Raw genomic sequence first — 20849 nt, 5'->3', positions numbered from 1 at the left:
GGCAAGTACTGATGGAATATGCTTTCCCAGGATAGATGATTTGCCCCACTAATACTTTGCCTTATAGGCAAGCCCTAAGTATAAATAAGTTTGATGGTACTGGCTTGAACTGTGAGAATCTGGAAATGTTTTTGGTTCCACATTCTCTGCCCCAGATTACATAGTCAGGTCAAGAAGCTAGCAAGTCACAGTGCCCTAGTCAAAAATACGAATTTTTTTTGCGTTTAAAGAAAAAGTCAGGCTTTTATCCCACATCTTCACTATAACAGGGAGGGACAAATTGAGGATGACCATGGCATCCCTTCCCCTTTCTTTCATTCCTCCCAACTTAGCAACGTAGCAACTGTTCCAAATAGCCTTAACAACTACAGGTTCCTCTCCATGTCTGATGTTTGGCTTCTTCTGTACTAAATAGATGTTTTTTATTGGTCCTTTCCAGCAATTCAAGAAATTAGCCTCTTCCTACAAGACCCAGAGTCTTCTCAGAATAGCAGGCAGTTCCGTGTAAACCCTCTCTCCCCCAAACACTCCCCAAACTGTCTTTCTCACAGCGGCCTGCAATCATGTTCAACCTGTGCTCCTCCAACTGACCAAAACTGGAGCTCAGAACCTGGACTGCAGCGAGTGCTGTCCCATCCCTGGCCTCTGCCTTAGTTTGGGGCAAGGCAAGTTGCAAAGAGCCCCTCTGCCTGAAGAAAGCCTCTGGTGCCATCAGAGCTAAGGGAGGAGAAAGAACCGTGGATCCAGGAGGTGGATGATAGCAGGAGTTCCTGCCAATCAAGCCTCTGATCTCCGCATCTCAAAATACCAATTAGAAAAGTTGTGACTTGAGGTTTGGGGCAGTGAAGCCAGAAGATTTGGCTGCCCAAAGATGACAGGCTATGATGCCAAACTGGGAGTGGTGGCAAAGAGCTTGATGGCTGCTGGACTTGGAAGAAACATGGCAATGACCCTCATAAATCAGGACTAAAAATACTCAGCCGCATTGAGATGGAGGGTGCCTTTGTGTGTCCTGACATCCAGGTGAGTGTGGAGGGTGAACACAAGAGGATGTGTTTGTAGAGTGCTCAGCCTGCTATCCTGGTTCAGATATTGTTGAATGGGAGGTTGCTAAAGCAAAGAAACAAGCAGTAAACTCTTGGAGGTTCTGGCAAATCTAGCATGCCTCATTTTGCATGTGAATTAAGTTGTCCCACAATGCAACTCAGAGGAAGCTGTTTGTTGCCACTCCTGCTTCCTTTTTCTCTCTTTTGCCCTTTCTCCACCCAGGGAGAGGTAGCATGGATGCTGCTCTCTTCATCAGGGTCATGCACTTGGGCCTTGATGAGGGATTCTGCCCCTTCTTTTCACATACCTCTTGGCAGCTGAGAGTTTAGAGCAAACTATGTAATTAGAAAGAAAAGAAGAACAAAGGAATTTCATCTTTTCCACCAAGATGGATGTAGCAGAAGCAACAAAGAATAAAGTCAGTAAGCTTCTTTTTACTTATCTTAACCTAATGTGCCTAAGCTTGTGAGTCTTTATGCTTGGGAGGGCTGAATGTGTAAGAGCAATAACCTGTGTTTCTCTGGCATGCTCACTGAAGCTACCTAAGATAATTTTCTTTTTCTGTGCCAGCTTCTAAGCTGCGTTAAGCTCTGCTCCATTTCAGTGGTTCTAGCAGGCCACTGAATTGGCTTCATAAACAACAGCAAAAGCAATTCCAACCTAGGCAGCAGATTGGAAAAGCTGATCTAGAGTGGTGAGACAAACGCAAGTGGGGGTGGGATGGGGGAGACCCTTTTCCCAAGTCATAATCATACAGTCTCTACCTCCCTCTCCTTAACTATCTTAAAAGTCTAAATCATTTTTGTTTCCCTACCAGGAAGGTACTCTTTGGGAATTTATTCCTTCATTTGTCTAATTTCTAGGCCACCCAACTCCCAAAACAACTCTGGGTGGCTTCAGAAGAAAGAATACGATTGAATATTCTTACCACTGTGATTTTTATTCAATTCCCCCAACCCAGTTTCCTTTTTCTTCCATGACAGCTATTTGTGAGATGGATGACAAAAGCAGGAGAAAGATACAGCGTTCCCCCTCAAAACAGGGAAAATATTGCTTCGATCACCTGCAGATGTTCATTTGATAAAACCCAACAAGTATACAACTAAAAAGCTCCTTTTTAGTACTACTGAAAATAACAGCTATCCTGCACAGATGCATCTTCAAAGAAAAGCTGCAGCCCTTCTCAAAGATAATGGCTGATTTTCTGATGCTGTTTCCCTTTTTTGTTCTTTTGCAATCAGAATGTTGAAGATGTTGTACCAATACCTGTATCAACCCTTCATGGAACTGCCCTCTTAATCTTTAATTTCTATTTCTATATTTACCCATGTGAAACTGTTAGTGCTATTTTACAGAAAGACTGATGAGAGTCATATTTATTCAGAAGTTGGTCTTCCTGAATTCAGAGGAAATGGGGCTTGATTAAGCTGTCTGTTCATGAGATTTCTCCAATAATGTTTTTCTGGATTGTCACAGCAAGTTTGGATTCCATCGAGGATCCAAGAATGAATTGGGAAATGCAATAAAATGGATGACTTAAAGCTGTTCATGTGGTATTAACTTGCTCAGTCTGCAAGTGGGACTCTGAACTCAATGACTAAGTTTTTCAAGCTGAACAGAGGTGGTAGTCACAGAAAAGAGACTTAAGGGAATGAATGGAAATATGACTAGCTGAGTATTATGGAAGGCCAAGAGGGAGTGAAACATACCCTACTGATAATGGCCCCTTTTAGGAAATGCTTGCAGTTTCTCAGATATGCCCGTGAGGCCTAGCAACTTGCCTAGCAACTTTAAATGAAGTCAGCTCACACAATTGTCTCAAGCTGTAGTAAACACATTGCTTCCCTGCATGCCTCCAACAACACTTCTCTGAAGTGGTAAGTTTCACACCTTGGGGCAATTAAATTATCATATGATAAGGTGGGCCCTTCTGACTACTCCAAGGGAAAAGGGGAAAAGAAGAAGAAGAAGAAAGAAAAAACGAGTATGACTGACCACCAGTATATCAGGCTTTAGCCAACTTTTCTCATGACTGTTCAGAAAATGGGAGTAGATTCTTGTGGTATATTTAGCTTTTTTTCTTGTAGCCTTTGACACACTTGGAGGGAAGTTTTGGGTTGAGTTTCAAGCCCTTAATCATCCTGCAATTGGCCTTAAAAATAGTGATTTCCCAAAAATAGAGCAATTTGTTAAGTGCTGCATAATGTGTAGCAATTATTTCTGCAAAATGATAAAGGAAAGGTACTGATCTTATTTCCTTGCCTCCTCCAGCTGATGATATGTCCCTTAAGAGCTGCTGTAGCCATTGGAAGGGGATGATAATATCTGGATAATACTTTGTGGAAAGGATATAATGGTTATGCTCTTTCTTTCTCTACTTTGTTTAGCTCTGTCACTTTTCCCTGAGCGTGTTCAGGGTGGATATTGTCTCTATAACCTCACGATAACAAGCTGCCTTAAAACTGAAATCCAACCTGCAATGCCTTTAACAACAGGCCATGATAACTCTTCTTGTTTTGCTTGTCCTCACCTGTGTGGTCTTAGTCACACCGCAGAGTGTCCCCAGTCTTTGGCTCTGGGCTAATGGTTTGCAAGAAGCTCAGGCTCTTAACCAGCGTTTCTCAACCTTGGCAGCTTGAAGATGTGTGGAGTTCAACTCCCAAAATTTGGAAATTTGGGAGTTGAAGTCCACACATCTTCAAGTTGCCAAGGTTGAGAAACACTTCTCTAAACCAACGAATATAAATGGAGAAAGGAACCTCATAAATGACACAGATGGAAATACTGTATTTGCCCCTAGCCCTTGAGTCTCAGTGGGCTATGCTGATTTATCAAACAACTAGTAAAGTGGGTTTGCAGTAAGCTATGCATTGATCTATCTTGGCGGCCATTTGCTTTCACAACCACGACTGAGGATGCACTCTTCAAAGGAACCTGGTTTACAAACAGTTTAGTGCTGATGCTGGTTTTGGGTCATTTCACTGAGCATCAACAGAGCAACAAATTAATTTTCACAGTGTTATTGTCTAGCCTTGGGAAGCTTTTTGAAACAATTAAAGGCTGTACATGAAGAGAGATTAGTTGTATCTTATTAGTTTTAGTGCAGATCTGAAAATAGTTACTTCATTCCAAATTTTGAAATATTTGTTGACACCTCAGAAATATTCATGATCTATTAGGGTCAAAGTATCCATAGGGTATGGTCCAAGAACAACTCAGGATGGTGGTTATGGTGGTACAATCGAAACTCCACTTGTTTTTTTACATGTGTTTTTTAAAAATGCCGTACAATTCTTTGTTACTTGTTCTATGTCAGTCTAGCACTGACCATTCTCTAGAACTGCCAAATATTTGATGCTTCTGCCTGACAAGACATAATATTTGTTGTAGACAATGGTAAATACTAAATACTATTACTTGCCAATTATTAAAAATTCAGTAGTTGGTATAAAATGTAAATGCATTACCGAACCACCATCACCACAGTATTTAGTACTTGATAACACTTAATAATATTAATTCTCACTGTTGTGTGATATAATATGCAAGCATATTAGTAATTGACACTGACAGTTAACAGCTTTTGAGATTTCATGTTTGATACATGTCAAACGCTAGAAGAAAAGACAATGGATCTGAAGCTCCCTGAATTTTAAGATAAATGTTCCATTAAAAATTGAGTATCCAAATGTGAGATGTCAATTACTTGTAAAATTTCAGTTCTCCAGATACCATATCAAGATCTTTCATTTCTTGGGCATCTAGTTTTTTTAAATTCCTGTGAGAGTTGGCTGACTCTGATTATTTTATATCTGACACCTGAGAAGTGCTAACCTTGGATGAACTGTGTCCAGGTGAAAGGCAAGGTTATGTGCAGCAGAATTAGGTGACAAAGCATTCACACAGGGATTCTTACAACCTCTCCCCATCTGCTCCTGAATGTTTTGCTTCAAATTGCAAACATCCCAGCTTCCCCTCCCCCACTTACACCTTCACGTTGGGTGGAACGCATATTTCAGTACACTTCCCCAATGCTTTGTTTTTTTATTTAGAGAGACTGACCACTCATCATGTCTCAACTCACTTTTTATAGCCATTCAACCAGTAATAACAAGCTCCCAAAGTCATTTGCAATCCACAGCTGGTGATGACAAAGAAGGTTGGGTTACAGTCCGCTGGATATGGCTTGCAAATCTAACTGGTCGCAATGTGGCAGGGATCACAAAACTTGTGGTTTCTGTTGATCACCTAATACTATAGTGAGTCTGAAACCTTGGACTTTATTTCCCAACAGCTTCTGTGGTAACCAGTGTCTCTTCCAGGACAAAGAGGAAAAGCAGAGGGAGAGGAAAAGAAAAGGTTAGAGGCTGGGAGCAAATTGTGAGGCTTGGTAAGGATCAGGAGATTCTTGTCTCCTGTTCTGAGACCTTGTAAATTTGGGGTTGTTGCTATAGCAACTGACTGGAAAAAACTCTAGGAAAGGAAAATTACAGCTGAAGTTTTACAAGCCCACTGCTTAATAGGCCCACACATAAATATGAACCAATAGATTTTAAAATCCTGTTCTTTTGTGTGTTAACTTCCATGCACCTGCAAAAACTTCCTTATATACTTACTCAGTTAAAGCAACTGTTACTTGTTAATCACATCTCCACTTGTTGGAATGCACTAGGATTAGTGTACAGGATGCAAATGCTGAGGGGTCTTTTACCACTCATCCTAATTATACAGGCTTGCTACCAATGTACAGTATATATTTAATACACTAAGAGGAAGGTTGTGTTTAAATGTTTCATTTTAACTGGCCAATACTTTAGTTGTATATTTAGGTGAGAATGCAGGTAACAATAGCAGCCCTAATTATCTCTTGAGCCTGTTGAATGAACAACCTGAAAGAAAGGTAACAAACTTTGATCAAGAAAAGGCTAGTATATGACATTGTGTGAGAATAAGATTGGCTCTCAGGTATACACTGTTTTAGGTTCTCCCTTCTAGGAGCCAAATGACTGCAGGGTGTGGGGAACACAGCCATCCATGGACCTTCCCATTCCCAAACTGCTTCACAGCATTCCAGAGTTTTAAAATGCTGGATTCTTGGGAAATTGGAATTCCTTTCAAATTCTTGGTAGTGGCAAAGTTCCTTGAACAAGGCTTTGAGACGACTGATTTCTGGCTTAAATTTGAGGCCATATGCTAAAGGTTTTGATAAAAAATACTTAAATGAACTGGTGGATTGGAAGAAGATGAGTGTGGTTTTAAAACTGGAGGAATAAACATCAATAACCTGTTATATGCTGATGATACTACCCTGATAGCTGAAAATGCAAAAAATCTGCAAGCCCTTTAAAGTTGGACTTTAAAGAAGCAGGATAGGAAAAGCATTGATGCCTTTGAATTTTGGTGTTGGAGAAGACTCCTGAGAATACTGTGGACAGCCAAGAAAACAAACAAATGGATCATCAAACAAATCAACCCAGGGTTCTCACTTGAGGCACAAATGACCAGGCTCAAATTACCCTACTTCGGACAAATTATGTGAAGACCCAGCTCTCTGGAGAAGGCTCTAATATTGGGAAATGTGGAGGGAAAGAGAAGAAGAGGATGACCAGTGGCAAGGCGGGTGGACTCAGTTACAGTAGCGATGAGTGCACCCTTGGGAGACTTGAAAGAACAGGTTAAGGATAGATCATCATGGAGAAAATCTATATGGTCACTAAGAGTTGAAAACGACTTGATGGCACATCATCATCATCATCATCATCATCATCATCATCATCATCATCATCATCATCGGACTGGAGAACAGGGTGAGTTAGCTTTACTAATCAACTTCTGTCAGTTTATATCCCAGAGTCTTTGCCTAATTAACAACAAAGCTGAAGTAGGTGATCTGGAGAGAAGCTAATCTGACTAATTTTCTAAGATGTAATTTAAAACCAGGAACTAATAAATGGATTGTCAACAAGGTAACAAAGTAATCCTGAAGTGGAATGGAACACGCACACTTTGATCCAGAGTTTAGTTGCAGTTCATCACGCTCTGGCTTCTAGTGAGCTTTGTCCTGTCACTAAAAGGAATATGGCAGTTGGTGTACAGCTGGGTAGTCTTAAGAGGGCCCTCAAAAAGCAGGCCTGAATATTACAGAGCCCTTGAGATGTGAAAGCTATCCGCACAGATAGGAGCTGTGATTGAAAGATCTAATTGTGATGGAATGTAGCATCTATCTTTGGAATGGAAAAAAGAGGCACAAATAAAGTGGCACCTAAGAGCAGTGGATTTCTTATGTGCCAGCCTTGCCAATCGTTGCCTTTCTCATCCCGGCACCTTGTTACCTAGAAAGCAATTTTTTCCTTGGGAGTCTACAGTTTTGGGCTTTTCTAGAGGCAGGGCTGAGCCCGTAGGATGAACAGTTGGAGGTTTTAACCTTCCTCTTTTGGAAGACTTCTGGTTTTGATACTCCCTGGCCATGCCTTCTTGTTTTGGGGTTAGCAGCTGGGTGGCTACTGCTGTAACCACCAATTTTCAGGGTGAGCCAGATACGAGTCCCATAGCCCAGAGCCTTTCTGGTGGATAGGAGCAGGAAAGATGATGATAATGAAATAAATTGTATACTGCTCTTTCTTAGGCTGCAGCATGAAGCAGGTGACTAGGAAATTTGGCCCTCTGTCCCCTGGGTGAGAGATCACACTCACAGGTGATAAATAACATTTTAGGGGATAAAAAAGGTAAAATGTAAACATCCCTTTCATTGCTTTAAATAACTGCAGTGTAAATATAAAACAATTTAACTGCTGTAGAAAAATCACTGAAGAGTAAATGTTGTTACAAAAAAAAGAAAGAAAAAAACATACATAAAATGTCCAAATAAAATGAAATATCATCTTTTGGCAAAAGTTCTATCTTCTTACCTGAAGGTTGGTAGTAGACCATGGTATGAAGGAGATTAAATGCTCTTTCAAAACATTTAAAAGGAACCTTGAACCTGGAAAGGCCTAGAACAGCGGTTCCCAACCTTTTTGGCACCAGGGACCGTTTCGTGGAAGACAATTTTTCCACGGACTGGGGGGCAGGGGGATGGTTTCAGGATGATTCAAGCACTTCCTCTTTTTCCTGACCTTTTATTCTTTTTTCTTCACGCCGTTTGGAGATAGCAGCCAATGGGCTTGCTTTCTCTGACAGGAGGCGGAGCTCAGGCAGTAATGTGAGTGATGGGGAGCAGCTGTAAATACTCAGGCTGTAAATTCGCTCGCTCGCCCACCACTCACCTCCTGCTGTGCAGCCCGGTTCCTAACAGGCCATGGACCGGTACCGGTCCGCAGCCTGTGGGTTGGAGACCCCTGGCCTAGAAGATATTTCATTTAAATCGTGTAATGGTATTTACTTTTGAGTATTTGTTTCTACAATATTTAAATTGATTTACATTTTTTCTGCAGTGATAAGGAGCTATTGTGATTCTTGCTTTATCCTTATAGTATTTATCAGGTTTTATCAACTTTGTTTTTGTTTTGCTTCAAACAGTAGCATGCCAAAACAATCAAGGCTGGAAGAAATAAACATACTGTCTAGTGCTGCTAAAATAGATAGCTTCTCTAAAAAATGTCACATAGAATGCTACAAAGGAGAATCTAGGTTTCTGGGGAGATCACAAAATGGTAATGATCCACTACTACTGTATTAAGAAGCAAATCTGATGGAAAGAGCTGCCAATTTATATCAAACTCACAGGGACTGAGCTTATATTATAGATAATGATATTCAGAGTTTAACTAGCATGCATATTAAAGTAGATCAAAGAACTAATAGCAGATTCTCAGCTAAAACAGATACCTATTCTTTAAAGAGAAAATCAGTTTCTGATCCAGAGGATCTTCTTGGCTTCCCTAGAGTTCCCCAGATTCTTGTAGATTTGCAACTTGCTTTCTGAGGCTTGGGTGGGTGGGTGCCTCCTGCAGGTGACCTCCTCAGCTCTCTTCTCCTTGCTCAAGAGGACAAACTTCAAAAAAACCTTCTTTTGCTGCTTTTATTTGCTGGAAGAATTACATGATTAGTACTCGAACAGGAGTATTTATGTAGGGCAGTGTTTCTCAACCTTGGCTGGTTGGGGAATTCTGGGAGTTGAAGTCCACATATCTTAAAGTTGCCAAGGTTGAGAAACACTGATGTAGGGTGTAAGTAGAACTCACTGGGCCCTAAGCAGTGAGAGTTTGAGGGTGCTCCACCAAAGAGGGTGGATGAGAGAAAGGGAAGAGGAGTGTTACATGTCTTTCTTCTTTCCTGTTGCCATCACAGCAGCAGTGGACCTGGACCCTACAAGGGTCCACTCTTGCCCCTTCAGCCGCCCCAGGTATTCTCCTCTTAGCTCTTCCTATCCTAGCACTCTCCTCTTCCCATTCAGAAGCCCTGCCCTCCCAGTGGTTTGGGAGTTTGTCCTCCTGGGCTGCAAACATTCCAGCTGACCAGTAGGGGGCAGCAAAGAGGTAAACTTTTTCTGCCTTTCTTTGCTGCCATCTAATGGTCATCTGGATTTTTGCAGCCCAGGTAGGGTTTACCCATTTTCTCTCTCCTTGTTCCTTCACGAAAAGGAAGGAGGAAAGCCAGCAAGGAATGGCTAGCAGCAATCTCAGGAAAGTTAACAGGGCCTCTAAGGGCTTTGTTTCAAGTTCATGTCGCTGTGGCTGAATGACAGCTGACTCAGTAGTAATAGCAGAGCAGTAGGTGGTAACCACAGCCGTGGCAGCAGCTTTTTCCTTGCGCCTTCCCTCTTTCTTTCCACACCATTCCTCTACTACACCACCTATTGGAGCCCCACACTTTAGCTACCATGCCTGGCTTGCAAAATCCACATGGCCGAGTTTCACTGGGAATGGATAGGAATCCAACAGCTGGAAACTGTACCCTATGTCCACTGCTGGATACATATCCTGGTTACTGTATGATGCAGGCTGCAAAGCAACACTGATACGCTATAAAGTTTAAACCATAATGCAGCTGAAATGCATGCTGCCATGGGCTTTCTCCGTTATTGTGAGCATTTTGCCTGCCACGCCTGCACCTCTTAGGGCACATTTCAGTTTTAATAAGGAAGCCAAGTCCTGTCCCCAGTTCTCTCTGCTCTCACTCACATTCCTATCCTATCCTATCCTTTCTACATATCCTGCTTTCAATCACACACATCCCTCTTCCTTCAATAGTCCTCCTGCCATTGAAAGCTGTAAGGTTCTTGGAGAACTTAAAAAACCAGGCTTGTGAGATTTTGACCATCTTCTTTCTCCTTTCCCCCCCTGCAGCCAGCTGTGCTAAACAGCTCTTAAGCTTTTCATACCATATTCCACTCCTGCCTCTCCTTGTGTGACTCTGCATGATGAATTGAACTGCTTTGCTTTCTTGGGAAAGGAGGAAAAAAATGGAAGGGGCTCTTCAAATGTTTTTGATCTGTAGGCTGTAGGAGCAGTAAGAAAAAACAGGCTCTGAGATATGATGCACTTCGAGTGCTTTGCAGATTGAATGGGTGGTGGTGTGGCAGAGCTTTAGGATGAGCAAAAAGAAGACACTTTACTGCTAAGACTTGCCTAAAGTAGGGAAAATGCCATAACATTATATACCAGTGTTTCTCAACCTTGGCAAGGGGAATTCTGGGAGTTGAAGTCCACCCATCTTAAAGTTGCCAAGGTTGAGAAACACTGGTACAGTAGACTCTAAGTTAACTGGAACTCAAGCAACTGGCACAAAAAATCGAACAGGAAAAAAACCGGCCCCCTCAAGCAACCAGAAAAAAAAAGGCACTCTCAAGCAACCAGAAAAAAAAAATCTGTATCTCTCTGCTGCCATCCAGTGGGTATTAGGGTTTAATAGTAAATCTCAAGCAACCAGAAACATCTATCAATCCCCATGGGTGCCAGTTAACTGAGAGTCTACTGTATATACATTAGGGATCTTGAAGAATTAGATCGTCGAATCCCATTTTGAATAAATCTCTCTGCACTTTCAGGAACAATGACATTGCTGGATTGCCGCTGCCTTTGCATTTCACAGGTTTTCAGATTTCACATTCTTTTGAATTTTATCAACAATATACTCCATGTGTTTAAGATACATGTTGTAAGATAAAACATTTAGAAGTGCATGAATTGAAGTAAAATGCGTTTCTAAATGTGCATTTTGCGAGTAGATTCATTCAGAAATATATATTTAAATATGTGTGACACATGATTTTTCCAGCAGATGTTGTTTTTTATGCAGACATATGAATAAAGACAGGCAAAACTGACTCAGACTGGAGCACATTGATCAGTTCATTTGGTAGAAGTCCCTGTTGTCACTTCCCGAATAAACCCTACACCTTCAGAACCATTCTTGCAGGGGTCCATGAATGTGCTCACTGCAGCCACTAAGGGCTCTGAACAAGATGACCAGCACTCTCTAGCTGCGCTGGGGACGGTGAAGAAAGTCAGCCTTCAGCTGGTGCCTGCCCCCTCTCCTGTCTTTCCCTCATTATGTTTCCCTTTGCAACAACCAAAACTAAAAACCTCAGCCCTAGCTGCAAAGCCTCCTATTTGCACTACAGAAGCTTGATGCAAAAACTCCATCAGACTATTGTGGCTAAGAAGTTATGAGGAGGGAGGAGAGTCAAAGGGTCAGGAGGCAGGGAGTGACAAGTGCCTCCACAATAGTAAAATGGCCCATCTTCAACTTTTTCCAGGGTTGCAACGTCTGAAATGGAAGTTTTGCAAGTTGTGTTGAGCTACGGTTGAATTGGCAGAAAGCTCCCTCTGTGACCCTGTTTTTAGATAAATAGTTCTTGCCGTATGTCCTTTTTTATTATTATTATTATGGTTAACTCCTAAAACCTTGGAAAATGTAATTATAATAACTGTTTATCCATTGCATTTCAAAAACTAAATTGACTGATTTAAGTTTGACCTGATGCCTTGATGTTTTGCCCATACCTAATTGTTTTACTGCAAAATCCACTAGAGAGTTTGTGGGTGAGTAACAAAATCACAGGGAATAGGTGGAGGCAGGGAGCAAAAATAAAGCCATTGTCTTCTTTGTAGTCATAAGTAGGACTCAAGGGAGCCTCGTGTGGCGCAGAGTGGTAGGCGGCATATTGCAACTGAAAACTCTCCCCACGACCCGAGTTCGATCCCAGCGGAAGCTGGATTCTTGGGTCGCCGGCTCAGGTCGACTCAGCCTTCCATCCTTCCGAGGTCGGTAAAATGAGTACCCAGCTTGCTGGGGAAGGTGACGACTGGGGAAGGCAATGGCAAACCACCCCACTCTATAGTCTGCCAAGAAAAAGGCACGGAAGAGGCGTCCCCCCAAAGGGTCAGACATGACTCAGTGCTTGTACAGGGGACCTTTCACCTTTCACAGGACTCAAGGAGAGAAGGTTAAATAAAGGACTAAAGTCCCTCCTATTAGAGGTTACATGTCACTCCATGAACGAATTCCATTAACCCTACTAATTTTAAAGGCAACAGCATTTTGACACAGAGAAATGTATTATGGTAAACGTTTTCATGGCCTACAGTATCAGATGTGGTTTAAGTTGAAAAGAAGCCAAGAAAGGTAATTTCACAATTATTTCTTCATCTTGAAGGTGCTCTTTGACTGTCTTTGTTGAAACTGCTAACACAGCTAACCATCTGGCACTTTATTTATTTAATTGAACATTATTAGGTCTTGTCCAAATTCATCAAGGTATAGGGAATGAGGAACCAAAGGAGGAATAAAAAGATCATTTGGATAGTCAAAGGCCAAACTGCAGCATGCTGTGTTGCTAAGATGCTAAGAAAGGACACTATTTGCAGCCTAATTAGAATTAGACTGGACCTGATGCAAATGCCCCAAGTATTTAAGCATAGCTAATATGGTGTACGCCATCTTTAGTTCTCTGCTACTTCAACCCAGACTGCAACTAGGATGTTTTGTGTTTTGCTGTATATTTTCTGCTCTTGCCAGAGGCCTTGGAAAATCCAAGATAATGAAAATCTCTATTCAATACTGCCTGCTGGGCATTTAACAAGGGTTCTTGTAAGAGGGCCTGGTACAAGTGCGTACATGAATGGAAAGTGCAGGGGCCAATGCAGCATCACAGGCTGCCAAGTAGCCAACTGAAAGTAGCCTGTGACAAACAAGAACAAGTAGACAATGACTTCTAGCGCCTGAAGGCATTGCTTCAAAAGGTGTCAACACCAATTAAATTGTAAAGGCACTGTCAGCTTCTGAAAACTTACCCCGACAGGGACAAGACAGAACAGAATCAAAGCATGGTTTTGTGTATTTCACAGTACATGAATGTTTGTGATCCAGATAAATCTTCTAAAACTGGAGCTGCCTTTCAGTGTCTATGAGAAAACTTAGGCTAAATCGCAAGAAAGATTTTTCTAAATGAAAACTTGGTAGAACTTTCCCTCAAAATCAGGAGCTTAATTACATATGGGTCCATATCCACATGAGAATGCTAACCACCCCAGGCTAACAATATGAAATACTCAGTTCCAGAGAGCTACACTGAAAAATACTGACCAATATTTAAGTGCAAACAGAATCCTCCTTAATTTGTTGTACTTTTTTTTTAAAAAAGTACAAAAACTTTTCAGACATCCACAAAATTCTTCTGGGATAGTCTTTAATGAATGAATGCCACTATTCTCCATATGCTGAACATTTATTGTTGCTAATACTTTCTTAGACATTAAAAAAAAACTGCTTTCCTTTGCTTTATCATAAATTCAGTTACAGATTTTATTTGGGGTATGCCTCCTCCTAGCTACCTTACCAATGACAGATCTCTTGCCCTCCATTAATGTATCTTCTGTCCTGTTAAAGCAAAACACTTTATGTAAATTCTGAAAACATGATGGATAGCCAGCTTGTTTCATGCTAAGTCTGGCAATCTTCTGAGCACTGGTGATCTTGCCTTTATCTGCCTGCCAAGAAAATTTATGTATTTATTTAGATTTAGACCCTGCCCAACTCCAACACACCTCTGGACCAGTCTCAATATCAAAGAGAAGCTATCCAAAAACTATTTTCTGTAGACAGCCACATTGCACTGTCTCATGCTCCCTTTCTGGAAGAAGACAAAAGGTTGCATGATACAAGCTCCAGAATGACAATTGAAAATTGATCAAATATGTAAAAGTTACTTTTGGATCTGTTTTTATTAAGTCAGGTGGGTTTCAATTTATTTCAATATTTTCAACTATTCATAACAAGGTTTTATTTCATTTAAGGTATAAGAGAAAGCTAATCCATCCCTAATTGTTCCATTTGTGGGGAAGGACTAAGGAAGCACTATAATGGCTGGCTTTGCACAGCATGCTAACCCATGAGTAAAAGAACTATGGTTTATTGAATTAACCCAAATGCCTAGGTTTATGTAACACAGAGAGTCATAAATTAATCACACCAGCTGCACTGCACAACACACCAAGCCAACCACACTTTAGCCCAGCAAGTTGTGTGAACCCAAATCATTGTCTTCTTGCATGATTAAGATATTCTCCATTTCTGCCTCCCCAATTCAAAATGTGTCCAGTATCTGAAAGTTGTCTGTGTGTGCCTTGGCATCTCTATATCACTCACCAACATATCTCTCAAAATCATATTCATGGTCTTAGAATTGTTTTTGTTTATGCCCAGACTTACAATAACTCTGCCCTCTTTCTCCCTATTATTATTCAAATTCCAACTTCCAGTCCTTTATGAAATGTGTTCCTTTCTATTCCAATCTATCAGCAATGCAGATACATGTAATATGTACAGTATTATCCACTGATTGGTCATGCCAGAAGGTCAGCTCAAAAAGTGACTCTCTTTCCACTCCATCTTGGATGATACCTATGTTAAAACAGTTGTACCTGTTGCAACTGAAGAGGGTCTCTCCTCTGTCCATCCTTTGATCCCTTTATTAAGTAGGCCACAAAGCACAGTATTGAAACACTCAGATACATCGCCACCATATCTTTTTCCTGATCATAGAATGGGGAAAACTCCACAACAACAAACTGTGATTGAGGAGCAATCCAACCTACTTCCATTCAAATTTAGCTCAACACAGCTAATTTTTCCAAACTATCTGGGGATATAAGAGGAATGATTACTTAAATGTGACAAGAAATCCATATTAGCCTACTAATTCAATAATACGTACAAGGATAAATAAAAATAAAGATGGAAAAGAAAGGTAGTGATTGTAAAATTGTAAAAGTAAATAAAATCCTACACCAGGACGTTGTCTAGTTGGATCACAATACTAAAATGATCCTTTGTTGTCCAGTTGTTCAGTTGCTTCTCAGTCTCTGCAACTGATAGACATAATCTTTTTCTGTTGCCTTTGGTTTTTCCAAGCATCAAGGTCTTCACTAATGATTTTTACCTTTGTATTTTTTGGACAAAATATTTAAGCTTTAGGTTTAAAAAATATTTCCTGTGAGCAGCATGTTTTTACTTCATCTAGCACTGAATGATTTGGTTTTCTTGCTGTTTAAGATATTGTCCACAATTTCCTCTAGCACACAATTCAAAGGCATCAATTATTTATGATTCAGCCTTTCTGGCTGTCCAGCTTTTGCTACCCTATGTTAGAACTTCATAGCCCATGGCCTTGACAATATGTACCATTTTTGTCAGTGTGATGTTTCTGTACCTTAATATTTTCTCTAAATCTGTCATAGTCTTTCTCACAAGTAGCAAAAATCTCTTTATTTCATAGGTATAGTCAACATCTCTATGATTTTTTGAGCTAGAAAGATAAATTCCTTTATTACTTCAACTTCTTCTCTGCCTGTTTGCATTGGGTTGGCAATGCCTATTGATGTAATCTTAAATGATGATGCTGTCTGCCTTTTGCATTCTCTTCTTTCACCTTCAGCAAGAGACAAAATTACACTTCCTTTTTCAAAATATAAAAGGAGCCTAACATCAAACTCCCTGTGCATATTGCCTTGAAACTTGATAGACCTCATCAGATGAATTTTATATGCCTTGGAAGTTCATCAACTTGTGTTTTAAAATAAAAAAAGCTTATAACTATTTGTGGGTCCCCAAACATAGAATGGGAAGTAAATTTTGCATTTTGAATCCTACTTCAGATTCAGCTCTTAGTCACATTATCGGCTTCTGAATTGGCCTGAATCAAATTAGATTGTTTTTCCAAATACTTTTTCTGAGGCCTAACTTGAAACAGTCCAAGTTTAAATAAATTCAGTCTCAGACATTTAACACTTATGTAGTATTTTGGAGCAATATATAAAGTTCGCTTTAGATATTTGAGATTGTAATTCCATCAACCTTAATAACTGGCCCTGATAACCAAGGCTGATGTGAGTTGATAATTCAATGCAACTCAAATGATTTAGGTTTAAGAAGACTATTTTGAAAATATTTCAAAGACATTGTTTTCTCAGAAACATTTACAAGGGAGATTAGCATTATAAAACTTCTACGAGGTACAATAATTCTGCTTTTCTCTAATTTTACATTTTTGGGGAATCTTAAATACTTCATCAAAGCTGTAGTTCTTACTCTATTTAGAATCGTAGAGGCATTTCATAATATGAATTAATAATATATGTACTAATCCTTTCTGAATTTAAGTATAAGCGAGCCTTTCAGTCATTCACCATGGCATTAGAAGTTCTCTTTTGGCAGAAAGCTTTGTCACATACTCTATGCTCCTTTTATTCTGCTATTAGGCCTTTTTAAACATGAACATGAAACATCTGTATTTAAAAGGACTTTTCCTCCCTGATAGCATTGTGATAATGTGACAAAAATTAAATCCTGCTTTTTTTTAATCCCCAAATGGAGTTCTTCTAGAATATACTTCATTGACTTTCCCCTTTCCCATCCATAGCAATCTCATTCCTGATCAACTGCAGAAAGCATGTTATTAAATCCTGTGTTTAATATCACATTCAGTTTCTCCCTAGATGTCTAAATAAAAATGAATTTGAGACGTAAAACAAACTTGTGAGGTAATGTGTGAAGTAAAATATAACTTGTGAAGCAAGCTCATGAAGTAAACCAAACTTGTGAAGGGACATGGCTTTTTGGAATAAAGTAACATGGACTCCTGAGGGGTTGCACAGTTCAGATGTAAGTGTGAATGTCTACAGGGGAAAGGATACTCACATTAGAAATTAATGCTTGCACACTAAGGAGTTAGTACCTTGGTTCAGGCCATATGTGGAAGCCTAGGCCTTGACAAACAGGTCTGTTTTAAGTAAAGTTACAGTAACAGGCTGGAGAAGGCAGACTAGGAGTTTCATTAAAGAATCTAGATGGGTTTGAGAGTGAGTGGATTATTATAAAGTGGACAAATATGTCAAATCATGTTTGTCCACAAAACATCTTCTTTTTATGTGAAAAAATGTATTAACTGATTTTATTCTTTGTAACAGTCACAGTGTTTTATCTTAATCTTTGAGGCTGCTTGCTTACCTTAGTAAAAGAGGAAGTGAAATATAATCTCCCTCAGTTATGGTGGTTTTCTTGGTCATGAAACCATCTGGGGAAACTAAAGGTGGGGGAACTTCCCAATGCTCATTTCAGAAAAGTTAGTCTTGAGTAGACATCTGAAAGCAAACTTTCATAGCTTTCTCCCTAGCAAACTCGTCATTGTAAAAAAACTAGTTTGGGGTATAAACTGTGGTTTGATCCATAATGAATGGATTTGGGTCACAAACATCTGAAGTTTGGCATGGCCAAACTGGATGTGTGGAGGCACAATTTATCATCATACAGAGAAGTAGCTTTCAATCTTCTTTACAGCAGTTATAAGTACAGTTATAAATTTAGCTCTTACTCTATGGTTACGACATAACTCTCTTCTTTCTAGAATCTGTCCTGTCTAATCATCAAAACCACAAAGCATAAGTTCATTTTTTTTTGTTTTTTGCAAAAGTCCACAAGGGGTTTCCAGTCAGCAATAAATGTAGATATTGTCTTTTCTCTGATTAACGAAGACTAGGCATCTCAGCAAGTTCCATCATCTTCACCAACCATTCCTCCATTGTGGGTAATGCTGAATCTTTCCATTTTTGTGCATACAATAATGTTGCTGCAGTTATCATATACTACAAAAACAAAGTTCCATGACTTTTTCCCGACTGTTTGTCCATCAATCTGAAAAGAAAAACTGTATATTAATCTTTAAAATCCTCTGAATCAGTGTGTGTATTTGAATCCAAAATTGTCTAGCTTTTTTACACATCCACCAATCATGATAAAATGTCCTTTGTTGTTGTTCACATTTCCAACATAAATTTGAAGTGCCTTCATACACTCTCTGGTGACATATACCAATGCTATATCATTTAATAAAAATTCTCTTTAAGATTATAACATGGTGTAAATTTCAATCCTTTGAACCACATATTTTCCCATTGTTCCATCTGTATATTATAACCAATTTTTTTTGCCCACTTTATCATACATTGTTTCAAATTTCAATAAAAGTTTATACATTTTAGCAATCATATGTTCATCACTGATACACAATACTATTTCAAACTCACTCTTACAATGTTCAGAACCATAAACTCTTTTGTCTACTTTAAATCTTTCTAATAACTGTAAATAAGAAAACCATTGGCAACTATATCCCTCTGCTACCAATTTTTCTCTTAATTTTATTTTATATTCCCCTTGACAAAATTCTGTTATCTCATGCTAAGTTAGCCATTTGTGTTTGCCTATTATTTCTCATCAGTAAAATGCTTCTTGTGCTGAGAGCCACAAAGGTGTTTTTGGGCACAACCTGGATTTGTATCTATTCCATATGTTCAATATGGCACGTCTAGTATAATGATTTTTAAAATCCAAATTAACCTTGACTTTGTCATTCCACAAATATCCAATCCACCCAAATATCAGGCTATGTCCTTCTCCAAGAGCCTTCTATTTCTCAGCAGCACTCACTCTTTCATCCAAACTAAACAGCAAGCTGCAAAATACAATTTCAAATCAGGTAGACCCAATCCTCCTGTTTCCTTTGCATCTTATAACACTTTGTAACTTGTGGTTTTTTGCCCCCTGCCACACAAATTTAGATATATCCTTCTGCCACTGTTTAAATGGTGCATCAGTTGTCAAAACAGGCAATTTATCATGGAGGTGATCTACAACTGATGGGCCACCTATTTTGGTAAACATCATACTGACATAGACATTTGCTGAGGTCTAGAGAACACGTAGAGTAATCACCAGTGGTAGGAAACTTTCCCCCAAATTTCTAACAGCAGGTTGGGGATGGTGGTGGTATAATCCAAGCAGGAGAAAGTGGGAATGGTGGGATCAACTGTCTTCCAGCAGCTGGATGTTCTTTCTCCTCTTGCTTAGCTCCCTGGGCAGTGGAGGGTGTCTGTGGTCTAATCCAGATGAGAGACTGATCCATCTGTGCCTGCTTGCTTTTGATACCTGTGCATTTACATATTTGCAAACTGAAGCCAAGAGGCATGTATTCCCTCTTCAGAGATTGAACTTGCACAAATCTGGATGGATAGTTAAATCTGGAGAATGGGAAGATCACTGTATGAATACGATATTTATTTGTATGTTTGTGCCTGATCATGCATGGAGTAACACTGTTTTTAAAAAGCAAGCAAAAAAAAAAAAAGCTGGAAAGATTCATGCAAGTGCCAGAATTCAAGGATATCTTCTGGATTGGAAAGAACAAATCAGTTCTGAAACAGATATTAATTTGTCTAAAAGCACATCATAGTCCTGCACACATGCTCAGAAAAATTGTCATGTTTATTCCTTCACACATTGTACAATTAAATGCATGTTAATTTTTCTTACTCTTTTCCCTCACAGCAACAGAGAAAGAATACCAATTTTCTCTTCTTGTAATCTGAATTCTTAGTGATTCTTATTTTCTAGGTGATTTCTGGGAACATTCACAAAATACCCTCTTAGATCAACAGAATAAATTGAAGCTAGGCCATCATGAGAGAAGAACAAGCCAGTACCTTTTGTCTACTTTCCAACATTTCCCTTTCCCACCTCCTGAGATGCAGCTACCATTTAACTTTTTTTGAATATTTTGTCCATAGAGAAGGGAAAAGAGGAGCAGAAGACATGGGTTTTCTTCTCACCATAGAGAATAACCTTTTCACAGATTATTCTAATTTTGTCTGCCTTTAACCAAACATGGTTTATTTTTTCCCTCCATGAAATCATATAAGGAAAACATTGTTCTAGCATAACAATGCTTTTTAATAGCCAATATGGCTATGTCTCATATAAATATAGAGAAACAAATGTCATTAAAAAGAAAATGGGAAAGCTTAGTCTCTTACTGAGCTGAGACTTGCTATGGTGATCTGTCACTCAAAGAAATCCAATAGCCATTGACTTAACGTCCCTAACAGGAATGTTAGGAATGTGAAATCAATTGCTATTGGACTATGGGGGCAGGCTATGAAAGAAGCTTTGGATGCTGGCATTTTTGGTGGAATTCTGCAATCATCAGGCTACAGTTGATGTAAAGAAGGAACTGTAAAACCACTGCAGAAGCTGTAATTGATCACCTGTTTCAAAATTCTTGCCATAGAGATCAACCCAGAAAATACAAAATGAAGGTAAAAGGAATTTACGACCTGCAGAAATGCTGTGTGTGTGTGCGCGCGTGTGCACATGCGCCTTCAAGCAATTGTTGATTCCTGGCAACTGCATGGACAAGTCCCTGCAGTTTTCTTGGCAAGATTTCAGCAGTGGTTTGCCATTACCTCCTCCCTAGGGCTGAGAAAAAGTGACTGGCCCAAGGTCACCCAGCTGGCCTTCTGCCTAAA

At 39.7% G+C, this 20849-nt stretch overlaps 2 long non-coding RNA genes across 2 annotated transcripts; both read left to right on the top strand.

Annotated features, from left to right (window-relative positions):
• Positions 1-643: 643 nt before the first annotated feature.
• Positions 644-3005, top strand: LOC134494908 (uncharacterized). The gene is made up of 2 exons (XR_010067724.1): positions 644-1023; positions 2031-3005. It is a non-coding gene; the product is annotated as an uncharacterized LOC134494908 (long non-coding RNA).
• Positions 3006-3440: 435 nt separating this feature from the next.
• Positions 3441-4118, top strand: LOC134494907 (uncharacterized). The gene is made up of 2 exons (XR_010067723.1): positions 3441-3663; positions 3759-4118. It is a non-coding gene; the product is annotated as an uncharacterized LOC134494907 (long non-coding RNA).
• Positions 4119-20849: the final 16731 nt, after the last annotated feature.

Source organism: Candoia aspera, chromosome 3 (assembly GCF_035149785.1).
Source record: "Candoia aspera isolate rCanAsp1 chromosome 3, rCanAsp1.hap2, whole genome shotgun sequence".
NCBI classification, from domain to species: Eukaryota; Metazoa; Chordata; class Lepidosauria; order Squamata; family Boidae; genus Candoia; species Candoia aspera.
This window is presented reverse-complemented; position numbering and strand designations above follow the sequence as displayed.